We start from the raw sequence: 12,532 nt of genomic DNA on the forward strand, positions 1-12,532 counted from the left end.
TCTGCTTCCGCATCTGCGCGTTTGCTGGAGGACCTGGAGATGGCGCTTGACTGATCATCATGTCCTTGTAACGATCATAGGGTTACTGTTTCTGTATTTCCAAAGACAGATCCATAATCATTCTTATTTAACACCATCCTCACTCTTTCCTTCTCCAGTTGGTCATTGAAAGGCTGCTCCATATCCTTTATCCTCTTACGAACAAGATCACCAACCTCGGTGGTTAACGTATTGCAGGCATCCATTTTCTTAACAATCTCTGAATTGGTAGTTTGATTGCGGCAAATAGGCTCACAGTGTTGACACACTTTGACATGTTTAAATTTAACATCCTTTTCAGCTTCCTCTAGATCCTCAGGTGAACAAAAAGTCTTTAACTTGGCTCTTATCTCCTTTGCTGTCCCCCGCCAGGATTCATATGCTTTATAAAAGGCCTTCTCATTTTTCTTAGCTTCTAACTTATGCAACTCTTGGCCTTTTTCTGTTAAGGTTCGCTCACGAGAGTTAGACCTCACTGGTTGTGCCTTGGGGAGGCTATCTATATTTTCATTTGACATTATACTGTATTGACGTCCTATTTTACACTAAACCCTTAAAAAAAATGTTATGTACAAGTAACAACTAGTTTCTTGACCTTAATGCAACAAACTATGTTACCAATCATATCAAACTTCATACACTTAAAAATACACATCAAAGTTAGTAATCAATACAGTACAAATGACCACAAAATACTACAAGTATTTCATAGACAGAAAATAATTATAATTCCCCTTCAGACATTACTAGGTCAGACTTGAAAATACCAAATTACAATTATCCTTAAATGCCTTAAACCTTTAACTATTTTCAAACCTCACGTTATTTCAGACCCATATTTCTCATTTAGTAGGCCTAATATTAAAACCTTTAAATGTTTTAAAGCAATTATCCATATGAGCAGGTAGCTTTTAAGTCATCACACCAGATCAACTTATTAGACAGTTCGTATAGCTGTGGCGATTTCACCCTCCAGCGAGCCAAAGTCTTTTTCTACAGCTGCATCCCCGCGTGTGTGTGCTGAACTTCAGTATACCTTTAACGCCATGACACGCGACGAATGGCTTACGTAGCGTCGAGTTTCACTGTAGCAGCCCTTGGCATCAATAAACCAGCGTAGAGTTCGACCGGTGCAAATATCTTTTATTTTTCTGTCACGCACCGTGAAACTAAAACACACAAAATCACAATAAATCTTACAATACACGCAAAGACACATCTTCCATTGATTTAAAATTACACAATCAAATTTTCACGATCTCAACAACAACAAAAAACACACCTACCTCGCTCCGCTTACCAAGGGTACAAACATCAAACAGAGGGTTGGGAAACTTCATTTAATCCTCGCCATTCCTTTAGACAACATGCTATACGCGCCAAACACTTCCTGCTCCGGTGTGGATGTCTCTCTAACAAACGGAACCACTAAGCTTGCTTATATCCGGGGCGTGTCTGTTACCCGGACGTGACTAAATCACACGAACGACACAAGCAAAGCAAACGGCCACTTACACTGGGGCTCAGGTCAGGAAGCAGACAGACTGGCTAAACCGACCGTCTGCTAGCGGCCTCGCGTCACCAAGATCAGACAAATCCCATCACATAGAGCCTCTTTCACCTAGATATCATCATATAGAGACTGTGTCTGTTCCCCGAATTTGGACATCCAAAAAACTTCCAAACCGATCTAAAGTTAAAAATGTAATTGATATTCAACAAATAAAAAATAGATATAATACAGATGAACAAACGATAAAGCTTGGGTTACTGAATATCCGATCCCTTACTTCAAAAGCGCTCATAGTTAATGATATGATTTCAGATTATAACCTAGATGTGCTGTGTATGACAGAAACCTGGCTAAAACCAGACAATTACATTACTTTAAATGAGTCCACCCCTCATGATTACTGTTATAAACATGAACCTCGCCTGAAAGGCAAAGGGGGAGGTGTTGCTGTAATTTATAGAAATATTTTCAAAACCACTAAAAAATCTAGTTTTAAATATACTTCTTTTGAAGTGTTGGTGCTTAATGTAAAAATATATAATGTAAACGATAAATCAAGTTTGAGAATTCTGCTGGCTACTGTATACAGGCCACCAGGGCACCATAAAGATTTTATCAAAGAATTTGCTGACTTTCTATCAGAATTAGTATTGACTGCAGATAAAGTCCTAATTGTTGGTGATTTTAATATACATGTAGATAATGAAAAAGATTTACATTTACATTTATTCATTTAGCTAACGCTTTTATCCAAAGCGACTTACAATTGCTATATATGTCAGAGGTCGCACGCCTCTGGAGCAACTAGGGGTTAAGTGTCTTGCTCAGGGACACATTGGTGTCTCACAGTGGATTCGAACCCGGGTCTCTCACACCAAAGGCATGTGTCTTATCCACTGCACCATCACCACCCCCAAAAAGATGCATTGGGATTGGCGTTTAAAGACATTCTTAACTCTATTGGAGTTAGACAACACGTGTCAGGACCTACTCATTGTCGTAATCATACTCTAGATCTAATATTATCACATGGAATCAATGTTGATGCTGTTGAAATTCTGCAGCAGAGCGACGACATCTCAGATCATTATCTAGTCTCATGTAAATTACATTTAGCCAAGGCTGCAAAGCCAACTCCGTGTTACAAGTATGTTAGACCTATCACTTCTGCCACTAAAGATTGCTTTATCAATAATCTTCCTAATCAGTTTCATCATCTCAGCATCCCAGATAGCTTAGAAGAACTTGATATTGCAACAGAAACTTTTAACTCTCTCCTTTCCAGCACTTTAGACATAGTTGCTCTGTTGCGCTTAAAGAAGATTAAAGAAAATAGTATAACGCCGTGGTACAACGAGCACACCCGGGCCTTTAAGAGAGCAGCCAGAAAAAGGGAGCGCAACTAGAAGAAAACAAAAATAGAGGTATTTCGGATTTCATGGAAAGAGAGCTCGATTGCTTACAGAGAGGCTTTAAAAGCTGCTAGATCTGCTTATTTTTCAACCCTATTAGAAGAAAATAAACATAATCCTAGGTATTTATTTGAAAAAGTGGCTACACTAACGAAAATGAAAGCTTCAAGCCCAGAAGTTTCCAAGAAACACAGCAGTAATGACTTTATGAACTTCTTCACTTATAAGATTGATAATATTAGGGACAAAATTATAACTATGCAACCGTCTACTACAGCATCGCATCAGGGAGTGCATTATAGTCTCCCTGAGGTAAAATTTGATTCATTTATTGCCATAGGAGAGGAAGAATTTTGCAAACTCGTTAATTCATCTAAATCGACAACATGTATGTTAGACCCTATACCGACTAAACTATTGAAAGAGATGCTTCCAGAAGTCATAGTTCTTCAAAATAAATGAGGATGACTTGACTTGACTTGAACAAATAGCTGAAACAGAACAAAGGTATCCTGACTCTCTTTTAATCATTCTTGGGGATTTTAACAAAGCAAATCTTTCCCGTGAACTACCAAAATACAGACAGCACATGTCCCACCAGAGACAGTAATATACTGGACCACTGTTACACCACAATAAAAAAATGCGTATCACTCCGTCTCACGAGCAGCTTTGGGGCTCTCTGATCACTGTTTAGTTCATCTCATACTGACCTACAGGCAGAAACTGAAATCAGCTAAACCTGTAATAAGGACTGTAACTAGATGGACTAATGAAGCAGAGCAGAATCTACAGGCCTGCTTTGATTGCACTGATTAGACTGTTTTTGAAGCTGCTACCAACGATCTGGATGAGCTCACAGATACTGTAACATCATATATAAGTTTCTGTGAGGATACATGCATTCCTACCAGGACATTCTTATCATTTACTAATGATAAACCATGGTTTACTGGGAAACTCAAACACCTTCGTCATGCCAAAAGGGATGCCTACAGAAGTGGGGATAAAATCTTGTATAACCAGGCCAGAAACAGACTGACAAAGGAGATCAGAGTTGCTAAAAGAAGCTACTCTGAAAAACTGAAAAAAACAGTTTTCATCCAACGACCCATCATCAGTCTGGAATGGCCTGAGGAACATCACCAACTACAAGTCACCATCCCCCCGATCTGTGGACAATCAACACCTGGCTGATTCTTTAAACTCATTTAATTGTAGGTTTGAAAAGCCCTCATTCACACCACACACCGGCTCTGACCTGCACTTCACACATTCACCATCACCTCCTGCACTCCCATTACTCCCCCCTCCTGCCATCCAACCTGAGCTCAAGGTCTGTTTGGAGGACGTGAGCAGAGTCTTCAAAAAACAGAAGACTAGGAAAGCCTCAGGCCCAGACGGCATCTCATCTGCTTGTTTAAAAGCCTGCGCTGACCAACTGGCCCCGGTCTTCACGCAGATCTTCAATAGATCATTGGAGCAGCGTGAAGTTCCCTGCTGCTTCAAACGCTCTACTATCATTCCTGCCCCCAAAAAACGTCTACGGTTACGTATGTAACCCTCGTTCCCTGAGTAGGGAACGGAGACGTTACGTCGGATGACGACGAATGGGGTTTCGCTTAGAAAGCCTATCAACTTCGAGTATTACAAAACGAGCCAATGGCAAAGAAATGCCATGGGTCTGCGGAATTTGCATGGCGTAACTCCGCCCCACCTCGTGGGTATAAAAGGAGGAAGCCGGCAGCAAGCAGATATGTTTCTTCGCTGAGGAGCCAAGACTGAGCTCAGGCGATCCCCGCGGTACAGCGGAAAGTGGCAGGCAGACGTAACGTCTCCGTTCCCTACTCAGGGAACGAGGGTTACATACGTAACCGTAGACGTTCCCTTTCGTTGTCACTCCGAGTTACGTCGGATGACGACGAATGGGGTTACCAGTCTAATCACGCCACCTTCTCAGCTGTCTTCCAGTGCCCTGCGTAAATCGAGATCCCTGTCAGCCTGGACAAAGGACTCCATATAACACAGGAATACCAAGGTACACTGGGAAGCATATCCCAAGCTAGGGGAAGTATGCAATTAAAGCCAGCCCGGAGGGGGGGGACTTAGAGAATACACATATGACCCGAAGGAAGCATATGGGAAACACTGGGGTGTCCAGCCGTAGGTGGAATATTTCAACCCCAGGGGTGGCAAGGTGGCTTGCCAAGGGAAAGACACACGCTCAGAGAGGCTTACAGTGGAAATACACATGTGGGGGTCGCTCAGAGGAGGGACCATGCACACGGGAGGCACCTAGCCGACGCACAGGCAAAGACACTGGCGCCGACGTCAGGAGTGCTGGAGGAGCTCAGGGCTTTCGGAGAAGCTCACCTGAGAAAAATATCGCACGTATCCAGTCCGTGGAGTGGAATGGCGAGCAAGCGAAGACACCTGAGCGGGTCCGGTACTAGCTGGTTGAAGCGAGTACACGAGAGGACACAGGCTCCACTCGGAGATTATAGAATCTGGCGAATGTGTTAGGTGTCGCCCAGCCTGCAGCTCTGCAGATGTCTGTTAGCGAGGCGCCATGCGCTAGAGCCCAAGAGGACGCCACACTCCGGGTGGAGTGGGCAGTCACACCAAGGGGGCACGGTCGACCTTGCTGCTGGTAAGCCAAGGCAATGGTGTCCACTATCCAGTGAGACAACCTTTGCTTGGAGAGAGCCTTTCCCTTCAGCTTCCCACCATAACAGACAAAGAGCTGGTCTGAGGTCCTGAAACACTGCGTTCTGTCTACATAGGCGCGGAGAGCGCGTACTGGACAGAGCAGTGCCAAGGCTGGGTCTGCCTCCTCCGAGGGCAGCGCTTGCAGGTTCACCACCTGGTCCCGGAAGGGAGTGGTAGGAACCTTGGGCACATATCCAGGCCGGGGTCTCAGGATCACGTGAGAGTAAGCCGGCCCAAATTCCAGGCACGCTTCGTCAACGGAGAATGCGTGCAGGTCCCCAACCCTCTTGATGGAGGCCAGTGCAACCAGAAGCGCTGTCTTCATCGACAGGAACTTAAGCTCAACTGATTGCAGGGGCTCAAAGGGAGCACTCTTCAGGGCAGTTAGAACCACTGAGAGGTCCCAAGAGGGAACGAGAGGAGGACGAGGAGGATTTAGTCTCCTCGCTCCTCTCAGGAACCTGATGATCAGGTCGTGCTTCCCTACCGACTTACCTTCGATGAGGTCATGATGTGCGGCAATGGCGGCAACATAGACCTTCAGGGTGGAGGGAGACAGCCTTCGCTCCAGCCCCTGTTGAAGGAAGGAAAGCAAAACACTGATCGAGCATCTCCGGGGGTCTTCTCGGTGAGAAGAGCACCAGTTGACGAAGAGGTTCCACTTCAACGCATAGACGTGTCTCGTGGACGACGCTCTAGCGGAAGTGATGGTAGCCACCACCGCTGGTGGTAGGGTACTCAAACCTGCCTCGTCCCATCCAGGAGCCACACGTGGAGGTTCCAAAGATCGGGACGAGGGTGCCATAGGCTGCCCCGTCCCTGAGAAAGAAGGTTCTTCCTCAGAGGGATCGGCCAAGGAGGTGCTGTCGCGAGGAGTACTAGTTCGGGGAACCAGGTCCGGTTGGGCCAGTAAGGGGCAACCAGAATGACCTGCTCCTCGTCCTCCCTGACCTTGCGCAAAGTGTGCGCAAGAAGGCTCACTGGGGGAAACGCATACTTGCGGCCCTGCGGCCAGCTGTGCGCCAGAGCATCCGTGCCGAGCGTGCCCTCGGTCAGGGAATAGAACTGGGCGCAGTGGGTCGAGTCGTGAGAGGCAAACAGATCTATCTGCGCGTCCCCGAACTGGTCCCAAATCAGCTGAACCGACTGGGGATGGAGTCGCCATTCTCCAGGGAGGGGCTGAAGCCGTGAGAGCTCGTCGGCTGCACAGTTCAGCGCTCCGGGAATGAAGATGGCTCGAAGCGACCTCAGATGCTTCTGACTCCATAGGAGGAGGTGGCGAGCGAGTTGTGACATACGGCGGGAGCGTAGACCACCTTGATGGTTGATGTACGCTACAGTGGCGGTATTGTCTGAGCGGACTAGTACGTGTTGACCCCTGAGCAACGCCCGGAAGCGGTGCAGGGCAAGGCGTACTGCCAACAACTCGAGGCAATTGACATGCCACAGCCGCTGGGGTCCTGTCCAGGAGCCCGCAGCAGCATGTCCATTGCACATGGCGCCCCAGCCCGTGGTGGAGGCATCTGTTGAGACAACAACATGCCGGGAAGCTCGAGCCAGGGGGACACCGGCCCTGAGAAAATCGAGGTTCGACCACGGGGTGAAGAACTGACGGCAGGTCGGAGTAACTGGTACTCGGAACGTGCCGTGTTGCCATGCCCACCTCGGGACTCGGTCGCGAAGCCAAAGCTGAAGCGGTCTCATATGAAGCAATCCGAGCGGCGTGACCGCGGCTGCAGATGCCATATGCCCCAGGAGCCTCTGAAAAAGTTTCAGTGGAACCGCACTCTTGCCCTCGAATTGTCTTAGGCAAGTCAGCAGTGACTGCGCGCGCTCGCTCGTAAGCTGCGCGGACATGGCGACCGAGTCGATGTCCATACCGAGAAAAGAGATCCTCTGCACGGGGCAAAGTTTGCTCTTCTCCCAGTTGACCCGAAGGCCCAGACGGGCTAGGTGCCGGAGCACTAGGTCCCTGTGTTCGCAAACCTGATCTCGAGAGTGAGCTAGGATCAGCCAGTCGTCGATATAACTCAGGATGCGAACCCCTTGCTCTCGAAGGGGAACAAGGGCCGCCTCGACGACCTTCGTGAAGATGCGAGGAGACAGGGCTAGCCCGAAAGGGAGAACCGCGTACTGGTATGCCTGCCCCTCGAAAGCAAACCGGAGGAACGGTCTGTGTCGAGGAAGAATGGAGACATGAAAGTAGGCGTCCTTCAGGTCGATCGCTGCAAACCAATCCTGGGGCCGTATGCATTCGAAAACGCGTTTGGCGGTGAGCATCTTGAACGGCATCCGATGAAGGGAGCGGTTCAGCACGCGCAAGTCCAGGATTGGCCGTAACCCACCGGTTTTCTTGGGGACAATGAAGTAGGGGCTGTAGAAGCCGGACCTCATCTCGGCTGGAGGGACAGTCTCGATTGCACCCTTCGCCAGCAGGGTGGCAATCTCTGCTCTCATGATAGGGGCATTGCCACCGACCAAAGTGGAGCGGACTCCCCTGAAGCGGGGAGGAGACCGTGCGAACTGAATCGCATAGCCGAGCCTGACGGTACGCGCGATCCAGTGGGACAGACGGGGAAGCTCTAGCCAGGCTCCCAGGAACTGAACCAACGGGATCATGCGAGCCACAGGCGTCCCCCCGGAGGGGCAGCGAGGCGGAGTAACTGGCCCAGAAGTGGACGGCATAGCGGCCCGGAGAGGGGGCACAGTTAGCAACCGCACCCTGGCAGAGGGGGCCAGGGGAGGACCAGGCTGGTCGTCCCGCGGGGGCCTGCTCTGCCAGGGGTCTGGCGACAGAGGGGGACAGGGGCGAAGCGGTCCGTGGACGGCACGCCGTGTCAACCGCCTCTGGGACAGAGGGGGGCGAGGAGAGCACGGCTTGTGGGCGGCGCTCTGTGTCGCCCGAGAACTCTGTGAGCTCAGGGAAGAGGGGATTGTTTCTGTCTTTAACCACATTAGGGTGCTGCCCACCCGTGGGTGAGCAGCGGGGAGTGGAGAACAAAAGATTCTCCCCCGGCCCTCCACCGGGGGAAGGAGTGGTCCTGCTACCACCTCCTGAGAAACAATCATCATCCCTGAGCAGCCCGTCTCAGGAGCGCCGCTTGGCCCGGCGTTTAGCGGGGGGCGGGGCAGGAGAGGGCTGTGGCGCCTTCTTACGGCTTCCTCCGCGACCGGCCCTGGGTGGAGGCTGCTGCGTGGTCCGGGCGGGAGGGGCGGGAGCCGCAGGAGGGCGCCCTCGGCGGGAAACAGGTCGAGGCGTCTGCCCGGCCGGCAAGGTGGAGGCAGCAGCGGGCCGGCGGGGCAGAATGTGTTTGATGGCCTCGGTCTGTTTCTGGGCAGTTGAAAACTGTTGGGCAAAGTCTTCAACTGCACCGCCGAAGAGGCCGGCCTGGGACAAGGGGGCGTTAAGCAGACGGGTCCGCTCAGCGTCCCGCATGTCAGCCAGGTTCAGCCACAGATGTCGCTCCTGGACCACAGCTGTGGACATCACCAAACCCAGGGAGCGCGCGGTAACCTTCGTCGCCCGGAGAGCAAGGTCGGTCGCGGCGCGCAGCTCATCAAAGAGCCCTGGGTTTGTCCTACCCTCGTGCATGTCTCTGAGCATCTGGGCCTGGTAGACCTGCAGAGTGGCCATAGCATGCAGTGAAGCAGCCGCCTGTCCCGCCGCTCTGTAAGACTTCGCCACCAGGGTCGACGAAAATCTACAGGCTTTGGATGGGTGCTTAGGCTCGCCCCGAGAAGAAGCACTCTGAGGACATAGTTGCATGGCAACAGAGCGTTCAACCGGGGGAAGCCCAGTGTACCCACGGGCAGCTGCCTCATCGAGGGGAGGAAAGGCGGATGAGACCAGCGAGCGGTCCCGAGAAGACAGGGGGGTCTTCCAGGACTTCGAGATCTCATCATGCACATCCGGGAAGAAAGGTATTGGGGTTTGCCGAGGACGAGGGTCGGCGGCCTTACCCAAAAACCAATCGTCCAGCCGCGAGCGCTCAGGACAGGGTGGAGGCCTCCACTCAAGTCCGATGCTCGCGGCTGCCCGGGAAAGCATGGCCGTCATCTCCGGATCAGACTCGAGCACAGCCGTATGCACACCGGAAGGTGGCAGCTGTGACGAGCCCTCACTTCCAGAAGAGTCAAACCCGCCTAGTGATGCTGCAACAGACATGGCATCTTCCTCTGTAGCTTCAACTGAAGCCCGCGGGCCACCAGAAGGTAGACCCGCGGGAATCAGCAGTTCACTAGCGGGCACCGTCATTGAAGAGGGGGGCTGGGGTCGCGGACACATAGTCGGCGCCTTGTTCCAGACCGTAACCCTCAGATCACCCTGGCCACCAGCCGCAGGACGGGGGGTGGATGAGGGGACTCTCACTCTTGCGAGTTCACGGAGTCTCGACCGTAATGACGCGATGGTCATGTTCCCACAGAGAGAACATGAGTCATCCACGAGCGCTGCTCTAGCATGATCAATGCCCAAACATACTATGCAACGCTCGTGCCCATCAGAGTCCGATACCAATCTGCCGCAACCAGAAGTACACGGGCGAGACATCTTTAAAAAGACGTGCCACGTGTAAGCTCTTTTAGTGAGAGAAAACTCAAGTGTTGAAGCACCCGGGGAGAAACGCACCGACTGGCAGACCACTGCAACAGATCAGCAGGAAGCACGCTCTCGCCGTAGATCGCCGTCACACCAACACTCGAGGTACTCGTTTGTAAAGCTGACAATTCAGAGATGGCTTGTGGAGAGAAGAATACACTTGGCTCCGAAGCGAAAACATATCTGCTTGCTGCCGGCTTCCTCCTTTTATACCCACGAGGTGGGGCGGAGTTACGCCATGCAAATTCCGCAGACCCATGGCATTTCTTTGCCATTGGCTCGTTTTGTAATACTCGAAGTTGATAGGCTTTCTAAGCGAAACCCCATTCGTCGTCATCCGACGTAACTCGGAGTGACAACGAAAGGGAACCCAAAATCACTGGACTTAATGACTACAGACCTGTCGCTCTCACATCTGTGGTCATGAAGTCGTTTGAAAGACTGGTGTTGGCCCACCTGAAGGACATCACTGGACCCCTGCTGGACCCCTTTCAGTTTCCTTACAGAGCAAACAGGTCTGTGGATGATGCAGTCAACATGGGACTGCATTATATCCTGCAACATCTCGACAGACCAGGGACTTATGCAAGGATCCTCTTTGTGGACTTCAGTTCGGCCTTCAATACCATCATGTCTGATCTTCTCACAGCCAAACTGACCCAGCTCTCCATACCATCCTCGATCTGTCAGTGGACCTCGGGCTTCCTGACGGACCGGCAGCAGCGAGTGAGACTGGGGAAACTCACATCCAGGACTCTCACCACCAGCACTGGCGCCCCCCAAGGGTGCGTTATCTCCCCACTGCTCTTCTCCCTGTACACTAATGACTGCACTTCTAAAGACCCCACTGTCAAGCTCCTGAAATTTGCTGACGACACCACTGTCATCGGTCTCATCCGAAACGGTGACGAGTCTGCTTACAGACTGGAGGTTAAACAGCTGGCTGTCTGGTGCAGTTATAACAACCTTGAGCTGAACACGCTCAAAACAGTGGAGATGATCGTGGACTTCAGGAGGAACAGCCCAGCACTCCCCCCACTCACCATCATGAACAGCACTGTGGAAGCAGTGGAGTCATTCAGGTTCCTGGGCACTACCATCTCTCAGGACCTGAAGTGGGACAATCACATTGGCTCCATTGTGAAAAAAGCCCAGCAGAGACTGTACTTCCTTCGCCAGCTGAGGAAGTTCAACTTGCCACAGGAGCTGCTGATTCAGTTCTACTCAGCCGTCATTGAGTCTGTCTTGTGCACTTCCATCACTGTCTGGTTTGGTTCAGCTACCAAATCAGACATCAGGAGAGTACAACGGACAGTCCGGACTGCGGAGAGGATTATTGGTGCCCCCCTTCCAAACCTCCAGTACCTGTACTCCTCCAGAATGAGGAAGAGAGCAGGTAAAATTATCACAGACTCCACTCACCCTGGACACCACCTGTTTGAACTGTTACCGTCAAGACGGCGACTCAGATCACTGGCCACAAGAACATCTCGGCACAGGAACAGTTTCTTCCCACAGGCCATTTCCCTCCTGAACAGTTAACACTCTTCCCAAGGCATATGCCTTAAGTGCAATACTCCCACTGTTTAGTGCAATACCCTACAACTCAGGTGATACTTCTATGTAGATTTATTTATTTATAATATTCAAGACACTATAAATATGTTCACAATCTGTAAATCTGAAAATGTCTATTCTGACTAAACCCAACTGTGATACTTTTTATTCTCATATATTTTTATTTTTATTTTTTATTTGTAGTATTATGTTTCTTGCTGTATTTGTATTTGTCAAGTCAAGTCAAGTCATCCTCATTTATATAGCGCTTTTAACAATGGAGATTGTTTCAAAGCAGCTTTACAGAGATAAACATATAATTTAAGGTAACGGAGATTGGTTTAGTTTTATAGTGGTTCTTGAAAAATGTTTTTTCCAGCTAAAGTTAGTTTTGATTGATTCACTTCCGTCTAAATGATAGTTTGTTATTAAATTAGGGGCCGCTAAGACGACACCGTTCTCTCTAAACAGACTTTAAACGCGAACCTGTGATAGACGCTGATGGCGTTCACATGCGCATTAAGAATTGATTCTATAGTTATGTGCATTTGAATATATGTGAGCAGGTTTGTAATTCCTTACAAACCATGCCTAAACAAACTACTTGTCTTGTCTATAAATTTTGATGCAGAATTTTATTTTATCTTATCACTTCGGGTAGGTACGCGAACCAAAAAAAAAAAAAATCCACAACGCTTTATCTGT

The sequence above is a fragment of the Siphateles boraxobius genome, unplaced genomic scaffold, assembly GCF_051911475.1.
Source record: "Siphateles boraxobius isolate OS27281-9 unplaced genomic scaffold, OSU_SipBor_1 10, whole genome shotgun sequence".
NCBI classification, from domain to species: Eukaryota; Metazoa; Chordata; class Actinopteri; order Cypriniformes; family Leuciscidae; genus Siphateles; species Siphateles boraxobius.